The 25356-nt window shown below is 38.6% G+C and overlaps 1 long non-coding RNA gene across 1 annotated transcript in view; it reads right to left on the reverse strand.

The window, feature by feature from the left end:
* Positions 1–25356, reverse strand: part of LOC147998746 (uncharacterized) — a 125583-nt gene that overhangs the window by 84898 nt on the left and 15329 nt on the right. Inside the window, exon 3 of the long non-coding RNA XR_015645951.1 lies at positions 17524–17708. This is a non-coding gene — a long non-coding RNA (uncharacterized LOC147998746). The remainder of the gene's footprint in view (positions 1–17523; positions 17709–25356) is intronic.

The raw sequence follows: 25356 nt of genomic DNA on the forward strand, positions 1-25356 counted from the left end.
ACGCCTCCCCCTCTCCTTCTTTATGGGTGTTCCCCTTCCCATCCTCCCCCCATTACCACTCTCCCCCCAAAAACCACGTTCGCTGGGGGTTCAGTCTTGGCAGGACCAAGGGCTTTCCTTTCCACTGGTGCTCTTACTAGGCTATTCATTGCTACCTATAAGGTTGTAGCCCAGGGTCAGTCCATGTATAGTCTTTGCTGAACCCCATTTTTAATAGGGTTATTTGTCTCTCTGCAGTTTAACTTCGTTGATTTCTTTGTATATTTTGGATATAAGCCCTCTATCAGTTGTAGGGCTGGTAAAGATCTTTTCCCAATCTGTTGGTTGCCATTTTGTCCTAACAATAGTGTCCTTTGCCTTACAGAAGCTTTGTAGTTTTATGAGATCCCATTTGTCGATTCTTGATCTTAGAGCATAAGCCATTCGTGTTTTGTTCAGGAAATTTTCTCCAGTGCCCATGTGTTTGGGATTCTTCCCCACTTTTTCTATTAGTTTGAGTGTATATGGCTTGATGTGGAGGTCCTTGATCCACTTGGACTTAAGCTTTGTACAGGGTGATAAGCATGGATTGATCTGCATTCTTCTACATGTTGACCTCCAGTTGAACCAGCACCATTTGCTGAAAATGCTATCTTTTTTTCCATTGGATGGTTTTGGCTCCTTTGTCAAAAATCAAGTGACCATAGGTGTGTGGGTTCATTTCTGGGTCTTCAATTCTATTCCATTGGTCTATCTGTCTGTCTCTGTACCAATACCATGCAGGTTTTTTTTTATTACTATTGCTCTGTAATACTGCTTGAGTTCAGGGATAGTGATTCCCCAAGAAGTCCTTTTATTGTTGAGGAGAGTTTTAGCTATCCTGGGTTTTTTGTTATTCCAGATGAATTTACAAATTGTTCTGTCTAATTCTATGAAGAATTGGATTGGAATTTTGATGGGGATTGCATAGAATCTGTAGACTGCTTTCGGTAAAATGGCCATTTTTAGTATATTAATTCTGCCAATCCATGAGCATGGGAGATCTTTCCATCTTCTGAGATCTTCTTCAATTTCTTTCTTCAGAGGTTTGAAGTTCTTATCATACAGATCTTTCACTTGCTTGGTTAAAGTCACACCGAGGTATTTTATATTATTTGGGACTATTATGAAGGGTGTCATTTCCCTAATTTCTTTCTCGGCTTGTTTCTCTTTTGTGTAGATGAAGGCTACTGATTTATTTGAGTTAATTTTATACCCAGCCACTTTGCTGAAGGTGTTTATCAGGTTTAGTAGTTCTCTGGTGGAACTTTTTGGGATCACTTAAATATACTATCATATCATCTGCAAATAGTGATATTTCAACTTCTTCCTTTCCAGTTTGTATCCCTTTGACCTCTTTTTGTTGTCTGATTGCTGTCTGGCTAGGACTTTGAATACTATATTGAATAAGTAGGGAGAGAGTGGGCAGCCTTGTCAAATCCTTGATTTTAGTGGGGTTGGTTCAAGTTTCTCTCCATTTAGTTTAATGTTGGCTACTCATTTGCTGTATGTTGCTTTTACTATGTTTCAGGATGAGCCTTGAATTCCTGATCTTTTTTAAGACTTTTAACATGAAGGGGTGTTGAATTTTGTCAAATGCTATCTCAGCATCTAATGAGATGATCATGTGTGTTTTTTCTTTGAATTTGTTTACATAGTGGATTATATTGATGGATTTTTGTATATTGAACCATCCCTGCATCCCTGAGATGAAGCCTTCTTGATTTTGATGTTCTTGAATTCAGTTTGTGAGAATTTTATTAAGTATTTTGGCGTCGATATTCATAAGGGAAATTGGTCGGAAGTTCTCTTTCTTTGTTGAGTCTTTGTATGGTTTAGGTATAAGCATAATCGTGGGTTCATAGGTGGATATGGGTAGTGCTCTCTGTTTCTATTTTGTGTAATAGTTTGAATAGTATTGGTATGAGGTCTTCTATGAAGGTCTGATAGAATTCTGTATTAAACCCATCTGGTCCCGTGTTCTTTTTGGTTTGGAGACATTTAATAACTGTTTCTATTTCTTTGGGTGTTATGGGATTGTTTAGATTGTTTATTTGATCCGGATTTAATTTTTGTATCTGGTATTTTTCTAGAAAATTGACCATTTCATTCAGATTTTCTGATTTTGTTGTACATAGGCTTTTGTAGTAGGATATCATGATTTTTTGAAATTCTTCAGATTCTGTTGTTATATGTCCATTTTCATTTCTGATTTTGTTAATCTGTATAATTTCTCTGTGCTCTCTGGCTATTCTGGCTAAGGGTTTATCTATCATGTTGCTTTTCTCAAAGGACCAGCTCCTGGTTGTGTTGATTCGTTGTATAGTTCGTTCTGTTTCAACTTGGTTGATTTCAGCCCTGAGTTTCATTATTTTATGCCTTCTACTCCTCTTGTATTTGCTTTTTTGGTTCTAGAGCTTTCAGCTGTGCTGTCAAGCTGCTAGTGCGTGCTCTTTCCAGTTTCCTTTTGAAGGCACTCGGTGCTATGAGTTTTCCTCTTAGCACTACTTCCAGTGTGTCCCATAAGTATGGGTATGCTGTGACTTCATTTTCATTAAATTCCAAAAAGTCTTTAATGTCTTACTTTATTTCATTCTTGACCAAATTAGCATTGAGTAGAGCATTGTTCAACTTCCCTTTATATGTGGGCTTTCTGTCGTTTTTGTTATTTTAGACCAGCCTTAATCCATGGTGATCTGATAGGATGCATGGGATTATTGCAATCTTCTTGTATCTGTTGAGGCCTATTTTTTGACCCATTATATGGTACCATGAGGTGCTGAGAAGAAGGTTTATTCTTTTGTTTTAGGATGAAATGTTATATAAATATCTGTTAAATCCATTTAGTTCATAACTTCTGTTAGTTTCTCTAGGTCTCTCTTTAGTTTCTATTTCCACGATCTGTCCATTGATGAGTGTGGTATTAAAATCATCTACTATTACTGTGTGAGGTGCAATGTGTGCTTTGAGTTTTAGTAAGTTTTCTTTTATGAGTGTAGGTTCCCTTGCATTTGGAGCATTGATATTTAGGATTGAGAGTTCATCATGGTGGATTTTTCCTTTGATGAATATGAAGTGTCCTTCCTTATCTTTTTTGATAACTTTTGGTTGAAAGTCAATTTTATTCCATATTAGAATGGCTACTCCAGCTTGTTGCTTCAGACCATTGGATTGTAAAGTTGTTTTCCAGCCTTTTGCTCTGAGGTAGTGTCTGTCTTTGTCTCTGAGGTGTGTTTTGTGTATGCACCAAAATGCTGGGTCCTCTTTACTTATCCAGTCTGTTAGACTGCCTTTTATTGATGAGTTGAATCCACTGATGTTAAGAGATATTAAAGAATAGTGATTGTTGTTTCCTGTTATTTTTGTTGTTAGAGGCAGAATTATGTTTGTGTCTCTCTCTTCTTTTGGTTTCATTGCAAGGAGACTGCTTTCTTGCTTTTTGTAAGGTGCAGTTTCCCTCTGTGTGTTGGTTTCTCCAACTATGTTAATTGAGAGTTTTACTGGATATAGTAGCCTGGGCTGGCATTTGTGTTTTCTTAGGGTCTGTATGACATCTGCCCAGGATCTTCTGGCTTTCATAGTCTCTGTTAAGAAGTCTGGTGTAATTTTTATAAGTCTGTCTTTATATGTTACTTAACCTTTTTCCCTTACTGCTTTTAATATTCTTTCTTTGTTTTGTGCATTTGGTGTTTTAACTGTTACATGATGGGAGGAATTTCTTTTCTGGTCCAATCTATTTGGTGTTCTGTAGGCTTCTTGTATGTTTATGGGCATCTCTTTCTTTAGGTTAGGGAAGTTTTCTTCTATAATTTTGTTGAAGGTACCTACTGTCCCTTTAAGTTGGGAGTCTTCACTCTTCTCTATACCTATTATTCTTAGGTTTGATCTTCTTATTGTGTCCTGGATTTCCTGGATGTTTTGGGTTAGGAGCTTTTTGTGTTTCACGTTATCTCTGATGGCTGTGTTGATGTTTTCTATGGTATCTTCCGCCCCTGAGATTCTCTCTTCTATCTCTTGTATTTGGTTGGTGATGCTTGCATCTGTGGCTCCTGATCTCTTTCCTAGGTTTTATATCTCTAGGGTTGTCCTCTTTTGTGCTTTCTTTATTGTTTCCATTTCCGTTTTTAAATCCTGGATGGTATTGTTCTATTCCTTCACCTGTTTGGTTGTGTTTTCCTGTAATTCTTTAAGGGATTTTTGTGTTTCCTCTTTAAGGGCTTCTACTTGTTTACCTGTGTTGTCCTGTATTTCTTTAAGGGAGTTATTTATGTCCTCCTTAAAGTCTTCTATCATCATCTTGAAGAATAAAGAAGAATTTTAAATCCAATTCTTGCTTTTCTAGTGTTTTGATATACAGTATTTGCTTTCGTGGGAGAACTGGGCTCCGATGATGTCAAGTAGTCTTGGTTTCTGTTGCTTATGTTTCTGGGCTTGCCTCTCACCAGCAGGATGTCTCTACTGTTAGCTTGTTTTGCTGTCTCTGACAGTGGCTTGACCCTCCTGTAGGCCTGTTTCCTTTCAGCTGGATTTGGGAACAGAGAGCTGCTCTTGGTTTTGTGTCACCTGAAGCCTCCAGGTGGGTTGCTTGGCACAGAAGAGTTGATCTTACCTCTGCTCTCAAGTGTGTTGGCAGCCCTGTTGACTGACTTTCAGCTCTCAGCACAGGTGGAAACCCCAAGGGCTGTGCCCCTGACTGTCCTAGGTCTCTGTGCCCAGAGGGCATGGAGGGCACTAGGCAGGTTCCTCTTGGGTCAGGAATGTGGGCAGAAGTAGTTGTCTTCTCTGAGCTTTCAGGATTGTCCGCAATTCTGAGAGTCCAGTTCTCTCCCCCACCGGATTTGGGTGCAGGGAGCTGTGGAACCAGTTCAGTTCAGTTCAGGCACAGTCAGAAACCAGAGGTTCCTGCCGCTGACTGTTCCTATATCCCTATATTCAGTGGCCACTAGGTAGCTTCCTCTTGGGCCAGCAATGTGAGAAGTGGCAGTCTCCCCTGAGCTCTCAGGATTGTCCACACTTCTGAAAGTCCAGCTCCCTCCCCCACAGGATTTGGGTGCTGGGAACTCTGGGACCTGCTCAGCTCTAGGCTCAGCCAGAAACCAGAAGTGTACTGTCCCAGACAATTTCTGCCTTTATGTGTCCTGAGGCCAACAGGCAGGTTGCTTAGAGCAGAAAAGTTGCTCTTACCTCTGTTCTCATGTGTGTAGGCACTCCTGGCAACTGGATTTCAGCTCTTGGTGCAGGCAGAATCCCCAAGGGTCCTGCCCCTGACTGCTCCTAGGTCCCTGTGCCCAGAGGGGACAGAGGACACTAGGCAGGTCCATCTTTGGTCAGGAATATGGACAGACATAGTTGTCTCCTTTGGGCTCTCAGGATTGTCCGCAATTCTGAGAGTCCAGCTCTCTCCCCAATGGGATTTTGGTACAGGGAGCTATGGGACCAGTTCAGTTCAGTTCTGGGCTCAGTCAGAAAACAACAGGTTCCTGCTGCTGACTGCTCCTATATTCCTGTATCTAGAGGAAACTAGGCAGGTTTTTCTTGGGCCAGGAATGTGAGAAGTTTAAGATATCATTATTTGCAGATGATATGATATCATACTTAAGTGACCCCCCAAATTGTACTAGAGAGCTCCTATAGTTGATAAACTACTCAAGAACAGTGGCTGGATATAAAATTACCTCAAACATCAGTAGCCTTCTTCTACTCAAAGGATAAACAGGCTGAGAAAGAAATTACGGAAGCAACACCCTGCATAATACTCACAAGTAATATAACATATTTGGGTGTGACTCTAACCAAGCAAGTGAAAGATTTGTATGACAAAAACATTAAGTCCCTGAAGAAAGAAAGACCTCAGAAGATGGAAAGATCTCCCATGCTCATAGATTGTCAGGATTAATATAGTAAAAAATGGCCCTCTTACTGAAAGCAATCTACAGATTCAGTACAATCCCCATCAAAATTTCAACTCAATTCTTCATAGAATTAGAAAGAGAATTTCTCAAATTCATTTGAAATAACACAAATAAATCCCAGGTTAGAAAAACCTATTCTCAACAATAAAAGAACTTCTGGGGGAAGTCACTATTCCTGACCTCAAGGTGTACTACAGAGCAATAATGATAAAACCCGCATGGTATTTGTACAGAGACAGGCAGGTAGATCGATGGAATAGAATTGAAGACCCAGAAATAAACCCACAAACCTATGGTCACTTGATCTTTGACAAAGGTGCTAAAACCATCCAATGGACAAAAGACAACAGTTTCAACAAATGGTGCTGGTCTAATTGGGTGTATATATGTAGAAAAATGAAAATAGACCCATATTTGTCACCATGCACAAAGCTCAAGTCCAAATGAATCAAAGATCTCAACATAAAATGAGATATACTCAACCTAATAGAAGAGAAAGTGGAAAAGAGCCTTGAACCCATTGGCACAGGCAGAAATTTCCTAAACGGAACTCCAACGGCTCATGCTCTAAAGCCAAGAACTGATAAATGGGACATCATGAGACTGGAAAGTTTCTGTAAGGCAAAGGACATACTCAATAAGACAAAATGGCATCCTACAGATCGGGGGAAAAAACCTTCACCAACCCCACATCCGATAGAGGGCTAATATCCAAAATATATAAAGAATTTAAGAAGCTAATCACCAAAAAACCCATACGACCCAATCAAAATATGGGGTATAGAATTAAACTGAGAATGGGTGGCCTCTGGAGGGTCCCAGGTGCCCGGGAAGCGAGAGGTCCAAGAGCCAATGGGGATGACTTTAGCTGAAATGCACAGTGAAGGGGTGATAGAACCTGTAGAAACTGCTTCCAGTAGATCAGCATGCCCCCCAGTCGAGGGATGGGGCCATCCACCCATCTCAAAGGTTTTTTTTTTTTTTACCCAGAAATGTTCCCGTCCAAAGTAAAGAAAGAGACAAAAATGGAGCAGAGGCTGAAGGAAGGGCCATCCAGGGACTACCTGGGGATCCATCCTGTCTGCAGATGTCACCCACCCACCAGCCCCTGACACTGTTGCTACTTCATGAGAGGAACCTGTTATGCCTGTCCCTTGGGAGGTTCAGCAGGCAAATGACCCATGGAGATGTGTATGCTTGGAGCCAACCATCACACTGAGCTCAGGGATCCCAGTTGGGGAGCCACCAGAAGGGCTGGAGGGGCAGAGTGGGATTGCAACCCCATAAGAATAATATCAACTAAATAGATCACCCAGTGCTCTCAGGGACTAAACCACCAGCCAAAGAGTGTACAGGGAGGGATCCATGGCTCCAGATACATATGTAGCAGAGGATGGTCTTATCTGACATCAATGGGAGGGGAGGCCATTCGTCCTGTAGAGGTTTGATGCCCCAGTGTAAGGGGATGTTGGAGGAGTGGGGTGGGTGGATGGGGGAGCACCGTCATAGAGGCAAAGTGGAGAGAAGAGGGCAAATGGATGAGGGATTTGTGGAGGGGTAACTGGGATGTGGGCTATCATTTGAGGTAAAAATTAATAGATTAAAAAAGAAAGAAAGAAATGCTGAGAGTGGGAGAAATCATCGCTCTAGAGAAGAGCAAGCATTTCATATCAGTTACCATTTGTGTCCTTCAAAGAATATGTAATTCTCCTATAAAACAAAAAACAAAAGCAAACCCTTCTGGGTGTGCACATTTGTCAGCCCACACTAAAAGGGGCAAAGATATACAATCAATTCTGTAATCAACATGTCAGATTTTCCAGCCATCAAATTCACTTGTATATATTTATAGAATGCACCATATACCTTCCTCTGCACAATGAATTTTTTCTCTATTATTTGTTCACGTTGGTTGAATGGGGAGCTTCCATGGTAATTTCTTCAACTGGGTTATTAGTCTCAAATACGTTCTATCAAGTGGGTAGTATAACATATATCTGAGGAGCATTATTTGCATTCCCAGAACACAACTGAAGTTAAGATTTAAAGACAATTGCTTTTGATAATATATAAAACATGTATCAGAACTCAAGAGATTTAAAGGAAATTCTCATCTTACACTCACCATATTCTATTATTTCCTGTAGTCTTTCATTATATAAAAAGAGATTAGAAGTGGAAGCATATTCATAGTGATACCTGTAATTCAAATGTACACAAAGATAATTGCATTTCTTTAAAATAACTCACTAATTTTATTTCCTGACAAAGATGGAGCATATCTATAGAATAAATAATACATACTATTTTCAGGGACATTGCTTTAATGCATTGAAAATGATTTGTCATAATAATGAAATGTTCTGTTGGAATGGTATTGTGTCTAAAGTCCATATAAAATATCCTATTGACTATGAAAGGAACACCGCAGAAGATGCTTCTTTGCAGTAAGTATGGGCTATCAGAACATACATTATAATCAATTTAAAATGAGTTTCTGTAGGATAAAATGAAAGGCTGATGTAAAATTATTTTCTATTGCATGTATGAATGCAGTATTTGAATTCCAGGCATGTGTTCAAGAATGTACCAAGTAATGCAAAGCCTTTAACAATATAGCAAAAGTCATCTTTCAGGGTTTATCCTGAATCTTTACATGAATAAGGAAGATTCTGTGAAGTGTGCAATCCTTGCTTTATGTGGATCCTTAATTTTATGCCTCCCTCTTTGACATCCACAGAGTGACAATACTTTCTGATTCTCTTGAACATCTTGGCCTCATCTCAAATAGTACTGTGACTAAAATAATTCCATCCTCAATTACCATGAACTAACTGAAATTTTGTTTATATTTTTCATCTAGTATCTTGTTTGCCTCAAATCTGGTGTCCTTTCCTGTTTTCTGACCTACCTTATAGAATTGATTTTAATTTTAAATATTCCTTGTTCAGTTTCTCAGAATACAGTAGATACATTATATAGAATATATAATGTATATATTTGTGAGAATGTATGTATATAAAAGCTTCAGAGTATAAAGTGTACATTCCCATTTCAGTCTAGACTGATTTTGGAATTTGGAAGTTATAGTATCATTTATCCAAGTGGACCATTAAGTCCTAGAACATATAATCCTGAGAGACAGTGAACAAGAATTTTGAAACTTGTATATTTCTCCCCCACATCAGCAAAAGTTAGGCAACTTTTCCTATTATCTTCACAACAATGCTTCCATTCTGGAAGGAAACCTTATTTCTTTGCTGTTTCACTAAGTATATGACTATATACCCACCTTAAATGAGGACCACCTGGTAATTATCTACCAATCATTGCCAAAATATGAGCTTTTACCTTGGTCTGTTTGAACATATGACACTAAAATTATATTTTTATGGCAAGTAACACCCATTTTAGTGACTCCTATTCAGGGCCACCATTTTCACATGCCTATCTGGTAAGCAAATTCAACAACAGAATTAAAAAAAGTAATTGAAGTGTTACCAGAAGATGGAAAGATCTCTTATACTCTTTGATTAGAAGGAATATTACTATGTAATTGGCCACTATGTTAAAAGCAGACTAGAGATTCATTACTATCGACAACAAAATTCCAATGAAATTTTAATAGAAATTGAAAACATAATCTTAAATTTAAGTTTTATTTTCTAGTAAGAGGGAGCCAGCACCACGTTGAGTCACATGACAGCTCAAGCACGGGAACTTTAAACAAATCAGTACAAACAGGCTGTGATAAGTAGTGCCAGCTCAGAGAGTTAGAGATTAAAAGCTGCTTTTTAAAGAAAGATTTTTAGAAAGTCTTTCAGGATACTCATATTCCTTCTAATGTGGGCTCCACAGGAATTTTGGGTTAAAATCCTAGTTAGACAGCAACTTCTTAATAACAGGTATTATTAGAAGGTGATTAAGTTTGTTTTTAAGAAGAAGAGAATACAGAAATTACCTGAATCATGTGGGGATTTTCACCCATGGTTTGGAACTTACTTAAGAAAAATTAGTCGCAGACTCCAAGTAGAGAATTGTGATATTTACAAGTTATTAAGGTTAAATAAAAATCTGAGGCAGGTAGAGAGTTTAACAGATCGATATATTTTGGGCTAAAGTTCTGGTTTGATAAGTTGTTTACTTATTGATATTAGAATTGATAGAAGGCGTTTGATTTCTCTTATGAATTACCCCCACTGAAGGTCATATGGCTTGTTCATGCCGGCTACTGAGGGTTTGTGGTTATTTTGGATATTTACCACAACAGGAAGCTCAGATTCTCTTAATGTGGGCTCCATGGGAACTTTGGGTTAATTTCCTGATATAACAGATTAGAAAAGCCTAACAGGCTAATTATTTAACACTATTATTTAGCTTACTTCCTTTTTAAAAATTGTTTAATCTTCATAATGGGTGTGACTTTGAGATTATTACTCTGGGAGAGACTGCAAGATACAAGCTTTTCTGGTTACAGACTAAGGAACAGTATTTTTGGAGAAAGGTTTTCTCTTTGTGTTTTTAAAAAGGGTGATTAGGCTTGGGACAATTTCCAGAGTCATGTTGATCAGATTTGATAGAGGGAGACCGCCTGAAAAACTAGATTCAAGAGAATCAAACAAAAAGATATCTCTATTCTAAACTTTTGTCTTAAGAATTATATTTTACAGAATGTACAAAACTGAGAATAAATATATTAGCAATATTCTTTAAGTAGATACTAAATATGTTAAGTGCAACATTGTGCATGCTCATGTGCCCCATAATTAGTGTAAAATAAGTCCTTTCCAAAACTTCACTCATCTCATTCTGTTCAAAACTGTGATACTAAGCACACAGTTGAATGAAGTTTACTCTCCAATCTTTTATGGTAATACAATGTATCAATGTATTGACTAACAGCAACTGTCACAAACATTAACACAAACTGTTAACCTAATGCTAGAAATTTCAGAAAAATCCAAGCTAATATTGACACATAGGGATAATTGACTTATTCCAAGGAAAACTCTCAATGAAGTCAGAGGAGCAGGAGGATGCACAGGCTGGCATTTAAGTCATGAGCTGGCTTCCTGTTAATGATGGGATCATAGAATTCATCATGCTCTCTGGATGACAGTTGCTAAACTAGGAAGTCACTAAGTTACAATGATTTAAACATTAAAATAAGATTTGATGACACTAATATACAATGTACATTAAGTAACACATATGCAATCCAGTCCAGAGAAGAACATTCAATAGACAACTAACTTCTTCTCATTACTTCAAATTAGTTTTATAAATAAGCTTTATAAAACTCTAAAATTCCACTCTGGGAGAGAACTGACTTCAGGATTGAGTTCTATGTTTGAAGAAAAAAATGTTTTATTAAATGTTAATCTTTAAAATATAAAATTTATATCAGAAGAAACTACTTACAACTAATTAATTCATTAACTAATATTCACCTTCTTCGAATAATGAAAAACTATCAGCATTTGATATCTAATTATAATTATGTCTGTTTACAATAACTACAGTTCCAACTGAGTTATCAGGCTGATGGAAGATTATGTCATTACCAGAACCAGTGTCTATGGCACCCAATCAGCGAGGAGTAAACTTTGAAATAAGGGCACTGGGAGTAATTAGAAGTGAGTATAAATGTTTTGTCATGACACACGCTCACAAAAAAATGTTTCCCAAACCTTCTCTTACATCAGTCCAGTTAACGATGAAACATTCTGTCATAAGAACTCAACTCAGTGAGCATTTTACTTCTCAATTTCTCCAAATTATTGAAACTGATCAGGACAGTGTTTTGACAAAGCCTTTAAAGGTATCCAAGAAGAATGGTAAGAGTCCTGTTTAACCTCTTAATCTGGGCTTAGTTGAGGATGAACTATTTTAAATCTGTCTATCACCCTCATAATTATCTGTGATGCAAACAAGGTAGAACTCACTGGCAATTTTCACCACCCTTGGAAATAATCACTGGTAAGATCATTGCATTAAGAACATAACAACTCAGCCTATGCCTGGAGCTGATCCTGTGCAACAGCTCTCTGTACCCAAATCCCACTGGAAGAAAGCTGGTCTCCAGGAGTGCTGACACGCAGGCTTAGAGAAAGGTCAATCCACTGTCAGAGACAGCAAGATCAGCTAACACCAGAGATAAGAAGATGGTGAGAGGCAAAGGCAAGAACCTAAGCAAAAGAAACTAAGGCCACTTGGCATTATGAGAACCCAGTTCCCCCACCACAGCAAGCCGTAGATACCCCCAACACACTGAAAAAGCAAGATTTTGATTTTAAATCACAACAAAAAGAAAACACAAAGGGAGACAACCCTGGAGATAGAAAACCTAGGAAAGAGTCATAGACCTAAGCATTATCAAGAGACTACAAGAGATAGAAGAGAGGATCTTAGTGGGGGAAAGATACCATAGAAAACATTGGCACAACCATCAGAGAAAATGCAAAAAGCTCCTAACCCAAAACATTCAAGAAATCCAGAATGCAATGAGAAGATCAAACCTAAGGATAATAGATATAGAAGAGAGGGAAGATTCCCAATTTAAAGGGCCAGTAAATATCTTCAACAAAATTATAGAAGTAAACTTCTGAATCCTAAAGAAAGAGATGCCCATGAACATACAAGAAGCCCACAAAACTCCAAATAGATTGGACCAGAAAAGAAATTCCTCTTGTCACATAATAGTCGAAACACCAAATGCAAAAAACAAAGAAAGAATATTAAAAGCAGTAAGGGGATAAGGCCCAGTACATGTAAAGGCAGACCTATCAGAATTGACCGACCCTGGACTCTGACCTCATAGGTAGCAATGAATATCCTAGTAAGAGCACCAGTGGAAGGGGAAGCCCTGGGTCCTGCTAAGACTGAACCCCCAGTGAACCAGACTGTTGGGGGGAGGGCGGCAATGGGGGGAGGGGTGGGAGGGGAACACCCATAAGGAAGGGGAGGGGGGAGGGGGATGTTTGCCCAGAAACCGGGAAAGGGAATAACACTCGAAATGTATATAAGAAATACTCAAGTTAATAAAAAAATAAATAAATAAAAAGAATTACACCAGACTTCTCAACAGAGACTATGAAAGCTAGAAGGCCATGGAAAGATGTCAAACAGACCCAAAGAGAACACAAACACCAGCCCAGGCTACTATATCCAGCAAAATTCCCAATTAACATAGATGGAGAAAGCAAGATATTCCATGACAAAACCAAATTTACACAATATCTTTCCACAAATCCAGCCCTACAAAGGATAATAGATGGAAAACTCCAACAAAAGGAGGGAAACTACACTCTTAAAAAAAGCAAGAAAGTAATCTCCTTGCAACAAACCCAAAAGAAGATAGACACACAAACATAATTCCACCTCTAACAACAAAAATAATAGGAAACAACCACCATTGGTCCCTAATATCTCTCAACATCAATGGATGCAATTCCCAATAAAAAGACAGAATAACAGACTGGATACTTAAAGAGGACCCAGCATTTTGCTGCATACAAGAAACACACCACAGTGACAAAGACAGACACTCCCTGAGAGGAAAAGGCTGGAAAACAATTTCCAAGCAAATGGTCCCAAGAAAGAAGCTGGAGTAGCCATTTTAATATTTAATAAAATAGACTTTCAACCAAAAGTTATCAAAAATAATAAGGAAGGACACTTCATATTCATCAAAGGAAAAAATCCACCAATATGAACTTCCAATTGTGAATATCTATGCTCCAAATGTAAGGGCAACCACATTCATAAAAAAAATCTTACTAAAGCTCAAAGCACAAATTGCACCTCACAAAATAATAGTGGGAGATTTAAACATCCCACTCTCATCAATGGACAGATCGTGGAAACAGAAACTAAACAGAGACACAGAGAAAGAAACAAAAGTTATGAACCAAATAGATTTAACAGATATCTATAGAACATTTCATCCTAAAACAAAAGAATTTACCTTCTTCTTAGCACCTAATGGTACCTTCTCTAAAAATGACCATATAATCAGTCACAAAACAGGCTTCAACACATACAAGAAGATTAAAATAATCCTATACATCCTATCAGATCACCATGAACTAAGGCTGATCTTCAACAAGAAAAAAACAACAGAAAGCCACATACACATGGAAGCTGAACAACGCTCTACTCAATGATAACCTGGACAAGGAATAAATAAAGAAATTAAAGACTGTTTAGAATGTAATGAAAATGAAGGCACAACATACCCAAACTTATGGGACACAAGGGAAGCAGTGCTAAGAGGAAAACTCCTAGTGCTGAGAGCCTCCAAAAAGAAACTGGAGAGAGCATAAACTAGCAGCTTGACAACACACATAAAAGCTCTAGAACAAAGAAAGGCAAATACACCCAAGAGGAGTAGATGGTAGGAAATAAACTCAGGGCTCTAATCAGCCAAGCAGAAACAAAAAGAACTATACAAAGAATCAACAAAAGCAGGAGCAGGTTCTTTGAGGATATCAACAAGATAGATGAGCTCTTAGCCAGACCAACCAGAGTGCACAGAGAGAGTATCCAAATTAACAACATTAGAAATGAAGATGGAGACATAACAACAGAAACTGAGGATATTAAAAAAAAATCATCAGATCCTACTACAAAAGCCTATACTCAACAAAACTGAAAAATCTGGAGGAAATGGACAATTTTCTAGACAGATACCAGGTACAAAAGTTAAATCAGGATCAGTTAAATCATCTAAACAGTCCCATAACTTCAAAGGAAATAGAAGCAGTCATTAAAAGTCTCCCAACCAAAAAAAGCCTAAGACCAGATGGGTATAGTGCAAAATTCTATCTGGCCTTCGTAGAAGACCTCATACCAATACTGTACAAACTATTCCACAAAATAGAAACAGAATGAACACTATCCAATTCCTTCTATGAAGGCACAATTATGCTTATACCTAAACCAAACAAAGACCCAACAAAGAAAGAGAACTTCAGACCAATTTCCCTTATGAATTACAATGTCAAAATACTCAATAACATTCTCCCAAACTGAATCCAAGAACAGATCAAAAAAAATTATCCATCAGAGATGCAGGAATAGTTCATTATACAGAAATCCATCAATGTAATGCACTATATAAACAAACTCAAAGAAAAACTCCACACGATCATTTCATTAGATGAGGAGAAAGCATTTGACAAAAAAAGGAGAAAAGAGAAATTCAAGGCCCATACCTAAACATAGTAAAAGCAATATACAGCACACAAGTAGCCAACATCAAACTAAATGGAAAGGAACTTGAAGAAATCCTACTAAAACCAGGGACTAGACAAGGCTGCCCACTCTCTCCCTACTTATTGAATCTAGTACTGAAGTCCTAGCCAGAGCAATCAGACAACAAAAGGAGGTCAAAGGAATACAAATTGGAAAGGAAGAAATCAAAATATCACTATTTGCAGATGATATGATAGTGTACTTAAGTGACCCCAAAAATTCCAACAGAGAACTACTTAACTTCAGCAGATAGGTTGGATATAATGTTAACTCAAACAAATCAGTAGCCTTCCTCTACAAAAAAAGATTACCAGGCTGAGAAAGAAATTAGAGAAACTATGCCCTTCACAATAGTCACGAATAATATAAAATACCTCAGTGTGACTTTAACAAAGCAAGTGAAAGATCTGTATGACAAGAACTTCAAGTCTCTGAAGAAAGAAATTGAAGAAGGTCTCAGAAGATGGAAAGACCTCCCATGTTCATGGATTGGCAGGATTAATATAGTAAAAATGGCCATTTTACTAAAAGCAATCTACAGATTCAATGCAATCCCCATCAAAATTCCAATCCAATTCTTCATAGAGTTAGAAAGAGCAATTTGCAAATTCATTTGGAATAACAAAAAAGCCCAGGATAGGAAAAATGATCCTCAACAATAAAAGAATTTCTGAGGGAATCACCACCCCTGACCTCAGAAGGCCTGCTCTAACCAGAGACACAAGAGGCCCACTCTAACCACAAACAGCACTGCCTGCTTCCAAGGAGACTGGCTCTACCTGTCTTCAAGGAGGCTGGCTCCAGTCAGAGACACCCAGGCCAGTTAACACAAGAGATATAACTGGGTGGCCAAGAGCAATTTGACATCACCAGAACCCAGTTCTCCCAACACAGCAAGCCCTGGGTACCCCAACATGTGTGAAAAGCAAGATTTTGACCTAAATCCCACATCATGAAGATGATAGAGTCCTTTAAGGAGGGTATAAATAACTCCCTTAAAGAAATACAGGAAAACACAGGCAAACAGGTAGAAGCCCTTAAAGCAGAAACAAATTCCTTAAAGAATTACAGGAAAATAAAATCAAGCAGGTGAAGGAATTGAACAAAACCATCCAGGATGTAAAGATGGAAATAGAAACAAAGAAATCACTAAGGGAGGCGACTTTGGAGATGGAAAACCTAGGAAATAGATCAGGAACTACAGATGCAAACATCACTAACAGAATACAAGAGCTAGAAGAGAGAATCTCAGATGTAGTAGAAGATACTATAGAATATATTGACACATCGGTTAAAGAATATACAAAGTATTAAAATCTCCTAAACCCAAAATATCCAGGAAATACAAGACACAACGAAAAGATCAACCCTAAGAATAATAGGAATGGAAGAGAGTGACCAATCCAAGCTCAAAGGGGCTAAAAACATCTTCAACACTGTGGAGAGCCATAGTACCACCAGGAGAGCAGTGTGTGCAGTGAAGGTCAGAGAGCAGTGTGTGCAGTGAAGGTCAGAGAGCAGTGTGTGCAGTGAAGGTCAGAGAGCAGTGTGTGCAGTGAAGGTCAGAGAGCAGTGTGTGCAGTGAAGGTCAGAGAGCAGTGTGTGCAGTGAAGGTCAGAGAGCAGTGTGTGCAGTGAAGGTCAGAGAGCAGTGTGTGCAGTGAAGGTCAGAGAGCAGTGTGTGCAGTGAAGGTCAGAGAGCAGTGTGTGCACTCAAGGTCAGAGAGCAGTGTGTGCACTCAAGGTCAGAGAGCAGTGTGTGCACTCAAGGTCAGAGAGCAGTGTGTGCAGTCAAGAGGAACTCTCATCTACACTGAGTCTTTAAAGGATCTTTCTCAGGAAGAGCTTTGTTTGCTGGAGTGCTTATAAGCTGGACCAACAGTACTAAACTGAGTCTTGTCCAGGATCAGGCTTGAGTCCATTCCTTGTGTCTCTCTTTTCATCCTCACTCCCCCATTCCTGTTCTAGGTTGACTTGTACCTGCAGGCTGGGTACAGCTTGGGGATTCAGTGAGGGCCACTGCCGAGGAGTGCTCAATTAAAACAGAGAGAGAGAGAGAGAGAGAGAGAGAGAGAGAGAGAGAGAGAGAGAGTCAGCATGCTGTGCAATGGGACTGTCTAGCAGTGGGCTGTTGCTTGTCCAAATGCTTAAAGGCAAGTTAAAGACACGAGGGGCTGAGGTGAGTTCTCACTGTTGATGAGATCTTTAAAGTTTATTGAGGAAGTTTGTCCTTGGTTCCCAGAGCAAGGAACGGTAAATATGAAAACTTGGGGGAAAATTGGAAAATGCTTAGCAGATTATTGCACTGTTCCTGGACCTGAAAAGGTCCCAGTACTTACTTTTCCTTTGTGGGCTTTAATCAGGGATGATTTAGATCCTGGCCATGAGTCTCAAAAATTACACAAGCTGAGTAGTAGTTGAGGACATTGAAGAATGCAGGGTGCTGGGGAGCAACCATCTGCAGCTGCCCCTGTGCCTCCTCTCCCTTCTCTGGCCGAATTCCCAGATGAAGATGAGTTAGACTCTGGACATGAGAGAGAGAATGGGTTTCAGAAAGGCAGTTGTCCACCCTGTCTGGGACACTTTGGAAGAAAAGGAAAAGGAACGTAAGCTGTTCCAGGGCTCTCCCGGGGATAGGAGGAGGTCAGGGGACATCCTGCCTCCTCTCTGGCTCCTGTTGGAGAAATCCCTACTTCAGGTTCTGGGTCTCTTGGGTAGAATATCTGGGTTCTCTTCCCTCTCAGTGTATGATCTGTCCTTGGCACACCAATCTGTCCAAATCTGTCAGTTTATGTCTATGTTTTCAATTCATTGCTTCATTGTTACTGTTTCATGTTGAAAAGGAAAAAATGGATAAAACTATCTGTTGGAAATCCACCCATTTAGTTTTAACTCAATTCAGAAAAAAAAAAAAGACAGTCTCAGTTCGCACAACAACTCCTGCACCTGTAGCTGGGAGTCTACCTCAGATGGAGAAGCCCTGCCAGGGGCTGGTGGTCTGCACGAGCCACTCTGAAAGGGGGGTCAGAAGCTTCTCGGCTTCTATCTTAAGGGAGCTAATGGCTGTTTTTCTATAAAAATCTCTGTGACTGTGATTATTGGGTTCAACATGTGACAAGGTGTTCCTCTCTTGAAATTTCAGCTAGAGAAAGGAAGAATGTTGGGTGGTTTGAATAAGTAAATGTGTGGCCACTTCATGTTTGTTCCTGACTGGTCTTAAAAGTATAAACATGCTCTATATGTCTTGGTTATAGATTATTGGCTTATAAGTTATTGGGTATGATTAAAAACTTGTAACGTTGGTAACAAAGTTGGTTTAAAACTGGGAACTCAGGGTTGGAGACATTCAATACAATAACACTTGTCTGAGCCAACCCAGGGAAACAGTTCTCTAAAGATACCTCTAATTTGGGATAATATTTTATGTAATTCTTATCCTAGAAACCAGGATTATAAAACATAGGATCCAGGGCAATGTCTCTTTAATGGGGTTTTACAAGCTGCACTGTTTATGCATTCATACACAAGAACTGGCAGCCAAACTTTGTAACATGAAAGTATGCACTGCGCATTGATTTTAGAGAGAATGGACGGTTTACACTGTTAAAATTCTGTTTTGCTTTCCAAAATTATGGTTATGCTCTGATATTGTGAAAGAAACTTAAAAATTATAATTAAACTGCCAATGTTCCGTTAGCTGCACTTTACAATCCAATGGCAAGCTCAAGATTTCAACTCACCCATATTTGTAACTAAGAAAAAAATCAAACAAGTGGAGATGATTGCAAGATTTATGAAAGATTAATGAAACTACGGAACTTATGAGGGCATTACAGCCTGGCTTGCCTACTCCAGCTGCCATTGCAAAAAATAAGTATAAAATTACTATAGATTTAAAAGATTGTTTTTATACTATTTCTTTGCATCTTCACGATTGCAAAAGGCTTGCATTTAATGTGTCTGCTTGTAATTTTATAGAACCAATGAAGCGATATATTGGAAAGTTTGCCCCGAGGGATGGCCAATACCCTACATTTTGTCAGATATTTGTTTCTGCTTCAATACAAGAGGTTAGGACTTTGAATCTTCACTGCATTTTATTCATTATATGCATATTTTATTAGCTGATCTCTCTGGAGGGTTTTACTAAAAAAGCCTTTGCTCTCATACAACAAGCTTGAAAATCTTGGGCATTAGTTGTTGTTCCGGAAAAGATTCAAAAGCAATATCCTGGTTGGGGATTTAGCTCAGTGATAGAGCACTTGCCTAGGAAGTGCAAGGCCCTGGGTTCGGTCCCCAGCTCCGGAAAAAAAAAAGCAATATCCTTTTCAATATTTGGGGCATCAATTATATCCTAAAAAATTGGGGCACAGAAAATTCAAATAAGAAAAAGATGGTCTGCTTACTTTAAATGATTTTCAAAAGTTGTTAGATGTCAATTGGCTAAGACCTCACCGTACCCTCAGCACAGGAGGCTGACAGGTCTGTCTGGTATTCTCAAGGGGGAGGGGTGCAAATCCTACTTCCCATGGACAATTAACTGATGAGGAACAAATAGCCTTGAAGAAAGGGAGGGATGCTATTAGCAACAACAGATACATTATATAGACTATGACCAACTGTTGGCTGTTTTGTGTTATTGCCACTCATGTGCCCACAGAAGTTCTTTGGCAAAAGGGACCAATAAAATGGATTCCCCTTTCTTCCTTTCCAAGTAAAGTTTGAGCATCCTGTTATGAAGCTGATGCTGTGTTAATACAGAGTTGTACGACAAAATCAGGAAAGTATTTTGGGAAAGGACCTGATGAAATATTTGTTCCTTATTCCAAACAGCAATTAAATTGGTTATTGCAGAATACTGATATTTAGTCTGTTGCATGTACAAACTCTTAGGCAAATGTGATCATTATTATCCAAAAGACAAGTTGTTATAATTTGCGTCTATGATTGCTTTTGTATTTCCTGTAAATTTACACATGCAGCCAATAAAGAATGTGCTTACTGTATTTACAGACAGCTCATCTAATGGGAAGGCAGCATACATAACTGGATCACAAATTCATTTTCTTGAGTTTCCCCCTGCTTCAGCACAAATAATTGAATTATGTGCTGTAGCCACTGGTTTTGAAATGTTGAAAAATTGAGCTTTTAATTGGCATAATGACACCCAATATGTAGCTGATGGTATACAATTGCTTGAAACTGTTCCTTTTTTAGATACTGCTAATTCTCACATTTTCCAAATATTTATGAAAATATGACTTAATTTAAGAGAAGATACTGTTCCTTACTTTATAGGACATTTAAGAGCTCACACTGGATTGTCCAGATCTCTTTCTTAGTGTGGGCAATGCCACAACAGATTTGAATACCAGGTAGATTAAAGGCCTTACACAAACACAATCAGACAAACAATTTCACTCTTTACATCATCAAAATAGTAACAGCTTGAAACAACAATTTGGTATTTCTAGGAAATATGTACATCAAATTGTAAAGACTTGTCCTCAGTGTCCTCAATTTCATTCTATATCACATAATGGTGTTAATCCTTGAGGACTCATACCTAATCAATTATGGCAAGTGGATGTAACTCATATTACAGATTCTGGTAAGGTCAAGTATGTCCATATATCAATTTTGATGGTTTGCATATGCTCATCCCAGGGAGTGGCATTATTGAGAAGATGTGACCTTATTGGAGGAAGTATGTGATAGTGGGGGTGGGCTTGAAGATCTTTCTCCTAGCTTCCTGAGTATACCCAGTCTAATCTGTTCCTAGCTTCCTTTGGATGAAGATGTAGAACTCTCAGCTTCTCCTGCACCATGCCTGCCTGGATGTTGCCATGCTCCTACCTTGATGGGAATGGACTGAACCTCTGAACCAGCCAGCCCCAATTAAATGTTGTCATGATTTGCCTTGGTTATGGTGTCTGTTTACAGCAGTAAAACCCTAACTAAGACTGAAATTGGTACCAGGAGTGGGGTATTGGTGTGATAGGCCTGACCATGGTTATATTTGGAAGAATGTCGATTTTGGGACTTAGGATTTGGAAAGCAGTAGAATGTTTTAAATGGGACTTATTGGCTATCCTAGTAGGAATATGGAAGATTTTGTTACTGAGAGTGATTTAAATTGTGTGGACCTGGACCAAGAAGTTTCAGTGGAGAAGTTAAACATGTGGCCTAGAGACTGTTTTGTGTTATTTGGGGGGGAAATGTGGCTGCTTTTTGCCATTGTCTGAAGAGTCTACCTGAGGCTAAGGTGAAGAGATTTAGATTAATTGCTTTGAAAAAGCAAGTTTCAAAACAACCTGGTATAAATTCTGTTCTGTGGTAAATAAAGTACACTCTTAAGAATAGCCCAGGTTGGCAAAGCAACTAAGCTTATTATGTCTATATTGTTTTGCTATTATAGGAATTCATAAATAATAAAAACTGATAATGGCTTTGGATATACTTACTAGAAAGTCATTTATGAAGTTTTGGTCACAATTTAACATAACTCGTGAAACAGGGAATTCTTATAATCCTCAAGGGATTACATTTTTCCCATTAGACAAGGACGGCAGATCTGCTGAAGATAGATTTTGGCATCCTCATACACAATCCTCTTTCAATATGGTCAAATGGAAGGATCCTTTAGGTGGCTCAGCACATGGACCACCCCTAATCCTGTATTAATATGGGAACAAAGTTATGTTTATGTTTTCACACAGAAAAATGATGCCATTCACATAACAGCTGGTCGGACATATGTAGGTTCCTGCTGATGTTGGTGTGCAGAATGAGCAGTATTGGGCCTATATACCTGATCTGCCCTTTAACATCCAACAGTATGAGCAGACCCAGAAGTTGTGGTAACAGTGAACAACACTAAGTTGATGGATATGCCTGCTGGAGGAAATTTACTGTCACTAGAGAAATCATTACCAAGAACTGGGAGCTGTTGTCTCAACATACTTTTCATAGCAGAATGCTACTGGATGTCTTAGAGTATGCCCTAGTAAATTTCAGGGAAAAGATCTTGACTCATGCACAGATGGTTTAAGTGGTAGTCAAGAATATTTTGGACTGGTCAGATACAGGGGGTGGCCCATATGACTAATTATGCATTGGCTCTCAGTCTCCACCTATGCTCCCCTCATCAGCTTTGTCTGCTGGACACCGGTGGCCTAACACAGGTTATTAGCAAGGATACTGTGACAGTTGGGTGCTGTCTTAGATGATGTGAGTGCTCAGCCTGAAAGATCAAGTTCAGCCTTGGTGACAGGGCCTATTGCACCACGTGTTCTCATGCCCTATGTGCTGTTAGTAAGAAATGTCGGCATTACTCGACATTCTGAAAATAATACATTTGATGTGTCTTGTGTGGGCTATAATCTGACTAATTGTGGTTTAAAAGACTATTCTAAGCATTCTGCAATGATTTTTTATAACAACCTGCTTTTCAGTAAATACTAATGCAGATTGGTTTGATGACAAGGGTTTGCAGGTAATTGAAAAGTTAACAGGAGCATTGACCAGGCCTAAATTCTTTATTGTTTAATCATAGCCGGTTTTGTAGCTTTGATACTTTAATAGACAGTGCTACTACAGCTGCTGTTGCTCTATCCCAAAGTGTTCACACACCTCCTTTTGAAAATGATTTCTCTAGAAATGGAAACATTTCCATGGCATGTGTACACAAGAGGATATAGATGCTATGTTGCTACAGAAATTAGCAGTTAATTGCTTGAGGGAAAAAATACAGGGATTAAAAATGCAAACTAGATTTAGATTTCATGGTAGTTATCGATGAATTTGTGTAACAAAAATTTTTTAAAGATTTATTTTATTTATTTTATGTACAGCATTCTGCCTGCATATGTGACTGCAGGCCAGAAGAGGGCACCAGATCTCATTACAGATGGTTGTGAGCCACCATGTGGTTGCTGGGAATTGAACTCAGGACCTTTGGAAGAGCAATCAGTGCTCTTAACCGCTGAGCCATCTCTCCAGCCCACAAAAATTTTTAATGGCCATACATTCCCAGCATCCGTTTGGTTTACCTACCTTTACCTGCGAGCACTTACATCACAGTTTAAATAAAAAGCAGACCCTTCCTGACCCTCTCCCATTTTTTCTCCTTCTCCCCCCCACCTTGGTTTCCATTGCCCACCTCCAATAGACCTCGTCCACAAGGAACTGCATTTGCCTAGAGTGGTCTGTCCAGAAGCTAGCCATGATTCTATTACAACAATTACTGCACACCAAAGTTAAGTCAAAAGCAGGGAAACTGCCTAAACAGTCCCACAACACAACACCTAAAGAAATAAAAATAGTTATCAAAAACCTCCCCACCAAAAATAGCCCAGGGTCAGATAGTTTTAGTGCAGAAATCTACCAGACTTTTTTTTTTTTTTTTGGTTCTTTTTTTCAGAGCTGGGGATCGAACCCAGGGCCTTGTGCTTCCTAGGCAAGCGCTCTACCACTGAGCTAAATCCCCAACCCCCTCTACCAGACTTTCAATGAAGAGCTAATACCAATACTCCTCAAATTATTCCACAAAATAGAAACAGAAGAAACACTACCTAATTCATTCTAGAAAGTCAAAGTTACTCTGATACCTAAACCACACAAAGACCCAAAAGGGAAGAAAACTTCAGACCAATCTCACTCATTAAAATTCTCAGTAATTGAATCCAAGAACACATCAAAAACATTATTCACCATGATCAAGTAGGCTTCCTCCCAGAGATGTAGGGATGGTTCAACATAATACACTATATGAACAAATTCAAGGAAAAAGCAACATGATCATCTCATTAGATGCTGAAAAGGCCTTCAACAAAATACAACACCCCTTCATGTTAAAAGTATTGAAGAGATCTAGAATTCATGGCATATGCATAAACATATAACAAATAGCCAAAATCAAATTAGATGGGAAGAAACTAGGAGCAATCCACTGAAAACCCGGGAAAAGACAAAGTTGCAAACTCTCTTCCTATATATTCAGTATAGTGCTGAAGTTCTAGTTAGAGCAATAAGACAATGAAAGTTGATCAAAGGGATGCAAATTTGAAAAGAAGTCAAATTATCACTACTTGCAGATGATATAATAGTATGCATGAGTGCCCCAACCCTTTGAAATTCTACCAGAGAACTACTAAGACTGATAAACAACTTCAGCAGAGTGGCTGGATATAAAATTAACTCAAATCAGTAGCTTTCCTCTACTCAAAGGATAAGCAGGCTGAGAAAGAAATTAGGGAAATGACACACTTCACAATAGTCACAAATAATATAAAATACCTCAGTGTGACTCTAACCAAGCAAGTGAAAGATCTGTATGACAAGAACTTCAGGTCTCTGAAGAAAGAAATTGAAGAAGATCTCAGAAGATGGAAAGAATTCCCATGTTCATCGATTGGCACTATCAATATTGTAAAAATGGCCATCTTGCCAAAAGCAATCTACATATTCAATGCAATCCCCATTAAAATTCCAATTCAATTCTTCACAGAATTAGAAAGAACAATTTGCAAATTCATTTGGAATAACAAAAAACCCAGGATAGTTAAAACTATCCTCAACAATAAAAGAACTTCTAGGGAACTCACCATCCCTGACCTCAAGCTGCATTACAGAGCAATAGTGATAAAAACTGTATGGTATTGATATAGAGAGAGGCAGGTAGATCAATGGAATAGAATTGAAGACCCAAAAATGAACCCACACATCTACAGTCAATTGATCTTTGAAAAAGGAGCTTAAACCATCCAGTGGAATAAAGATAGCATTTTCAAAAAAGGGTGGTTACTCAACTGGAGGTCAGCATGTAGAAGAATGTAAATTTACCCATTCTTATCACCCTGTACAAATTTCAAGTCCATGTGGATCAAGGACCTCCACATCAAACCAGATACACTAAAATCAATAGAAGAAAAGTGGGGAAGAGCCTTGAACACATGGGCACTGGGGAAATTTTCCTGAACAGAAAAGAAATGACTTATGCTCTTAGATCAAGAATCAACAAATGGGACCTCATAAAATTGCAAAGTTTCTGTAAGGCAAAAAAACAGTCATTAGGACAAAACAACAACCAAAAAAATAGGGAAAAGATCTTTACCAATCTTATATCCTATAGAGGGCCAATACCCAATATATACAAAGAACTCACAAAGTTA

The sequence above is a fragment of the Rattus norvegicus genome, chromosome 20 (genome assembly GCF_021556685.1).
Source record: "Rattus norvegicus strain SHRSP/BbbUtx chromosome 20, alternate assembly SHRSP_T2T, whole genome shotgun sequence".
NCBI classification, from domain to species: domain Eukaryota; kingdom Metazoa; phylum Chordata; class Mammalia; order Rodentia; family Muridae; genus Rattus; species Rattus norvegicus.